This window comes from Monodelphis domestica, chromosome 2 (assembly GCF_027887165.1).
Source record: "Monodelphis domestica isolate mMonDom1 chromosome 2, mMonDom1.pri, whole genome shotgun sequence".
NCBI lineage: Eukaryota > Metazoa > Chordata > Mammalia > Didelphimorphia > Didelphidae > Monodelphis > Monodelphis domestica.
The window spans coordinates 461494596-461497500 of record NC_077228.1 but is presented as its reverse complement, the minus strand read 5'-3'; positions in this window follow the sequence as shown (position 1 = coordinate 461497500).

Sequence of the window (2905 nt, the reverse complement as noted above, 5' to 3'; positions counted from 1 at the left end):
CCAGTTGTTAATGAGTGGTAATGAGGATTCCTTTTGGTATAAGGGTTGGAATAGATGTCAAATGAGGTCTCTTACTCTAGAATGCTGTAACTCTATCTATAGCAATAGTGAAACATTAGAACAAATTAAAGATATGAGAAAATTTGAAGAAAGAACACTTGGCATCATTGTTTGAAGCTGTAAGAATTTTATAGTAGATTCATGTGTGACAAACCCACACCTAGAATTCTTATATAGACATATGAAAATATGGAGAGAACTATATAATGACTAATAACTAATTTCTATTATTAATCAGTTTCTGGTCATAGACACTAGCTTTCATGGGACAAGTAAGCAAGGGATTGCAGTCTGACATGTTAGACATAGGACATTCTATTTTTGACTTTGTGTGTGACAATTTATTTGTTCAAACTTTTTTTAACCAATTACATATCATTACAAATTTCCACCTAAGTTTTCTGAAGTTTTCTGATCCAAATTGTCTCCTTCTCTCCCTTCCCTCTCTTCTCCCAGAGCTAGCAAGAAATCCGATCTGGGTTATATATATTAACATGCAAAACATATTTCTATATTATTCATTTTTGTAAGTGAAAATCATATAAAATCAAACAACCCCAAACAAAACCCACATAAACAAGTGAAAAATTACATGTTTTGACCTGCATTCAGACTCCAACAATTCTTTTTTTTGTAAGTGGATAGCATTCTTTTCATGAGTCTCTCAGAATTGCCTTGGATCATTGTATTGCTTGAGTAGCTAAGTATCATAACTGATCATTTCCCAATATTGCTGTTACTGTGTACCATGTTCTCCTGGTTCTGCTTATTTCACACTCCATCAGTTAATGTAGGTCTTTCCAGCTTTTTCTGAAATCATCTATCATTTCTTACAACTCAATAATATTCCATCACCATCATATACCACAAATTGTTCAGCCATTCTCCAATTGATGGATATCCCCTCAGTTTCCAATTCTTTGCCCCCACAAAAAGGGCAACTATCAATATTTTTGTACAAGTAGGCCCTTTCCCCTTTTAGATATGGGACATTCTGACAGGTTATACTAGATGTAGGAATCCCTTCTACAGTATTAAGAACAAAAGATCATTCATATTCTGTTTGAAGGTATGAAATAATAAGAAATGCATGACTATAAGAAAATCCATTCCGTTTTTTTGGATGTGGTGTTGGTTATTGTTATGAGGAAATTTTATAATCCTACCCCACCTCTTCCTTAGATCAGTTCTTAATTTGCTTCTCACTATTCCTTCTTCCAACTTCTGGAGTCAAATAGAATAAGACTAGTCTTTTTTTCACATGACAGTCTGTCAAATATTTGAAGATATCTCTCTAACTTCTCTTTTCCAGGCTAAACACCAGTAATGTTTTTTTTTTAAATGTTCATATATTGAATGGTTTCAAATTCTCTTACTTTCTTGGTCCCCCTTCTTTGAAATTATTCCAACTTATCAATAATCACTAAAAAAGTACCCAGTTCCACTTACACTTGAATATGATAATCCAGGGGGTAGACGACAATGTACATTGAGAGCTTTAATTCCTTCAGTCTAGATGCTTAATACCCACTAATGAAACCTAAACTTGAATTCACTTCTTTTTCTATTCCTCTTTCTTTTTTTTCCTTTTTTCCAGCTGCTATATAGGATTATTGTCCATTAAAAATTTATATTTTTTCACATAAAGTATTATTTAGCTATGTATGTCTCCCTAATTCTAAAATTGTGCTGTTGATATATTGGAGCCTGAGTGTAGGACTTTACACCAATGATACATAATCCCTTCATATAAGTTCCAGGACCAACAATGTACTATACATCTCTGTTCTAGTGACTAGCTTGGCAGAATTTGGAGATTCATCACTTGTCTGGCCATGGGGTGATTTTTTTTTTGGGTTTGTAACAAATCTTAAAGATTATCTATTAATTTATAGAAGGGTTGCAATTTATGTTGACGGAGAGAATATGCATGCATATAAAATACTGCATCCTTGAAATGTTCAAGCTCATTTCATCTTATTAGAATATTGCACATCATTCTGATAAGAACTTATTAGAACCTTCTTCTGTCATACAGTATGCAAGCGCCTTCTTTTTATCTTTATATAATTGATAAACCTTTATATATGCCTTCATTCAAATAATTAGCAAGTATGTTGACTAGTGAAGGCTAAGGCACAGATTTTTGGGGGTATTCTAGGTAGACTCCTCTAGATTGGCATACACCAGATAATGGCTATATTAAGAAAAGGATTAGGACTGTTGGTTCAACCAATTCTAAAAATTGCCTAGATGTACTGGTATATGGTTCCTATCTGTCTATCTTGTCCACAAGGAGAGTATTATTATGATTATTTTCTTGCTTTCATCTTTTTTGATGGACCTTAGATTGAAATGGTCTAAGAACAATTCAGTATACTGCTGTTATTATTTTATATTTACTGTTCTGTGGACTACCGCACAGATGGATAAAATAATTGCTTTATGTGACTAGAAAAAATAATTGGGATGTAATCTTATTTTCCATAGGCTCATAGAATGTAACTTCAGGATGTCTCTATTAGCAGATAGGGCAACAGGAATGATATTCATTTCACTTCTCTCCACATGAATTTTATTTCTCCTATTAAATTACTCTATTTTGAAAGATTCTGGTGCTGCATAATATAGAGCTGAGGACTGTGTCATATGGCAACATCTATTAAAAGTTGTTTTTAGATTTTTATGGATGTGTTTGATCTGGGCAATAGTGGGTGACAGTTTTGTCAGAGATAATATTCTGTTTCGAGTAGCTTATTTATTGGAGTCTCAAGAAGATTTTCAGGTCTATATTTGTAGTATAGTGATTTGTTACCTTTAGTTTATGAAATATAGTGAGTTTCTA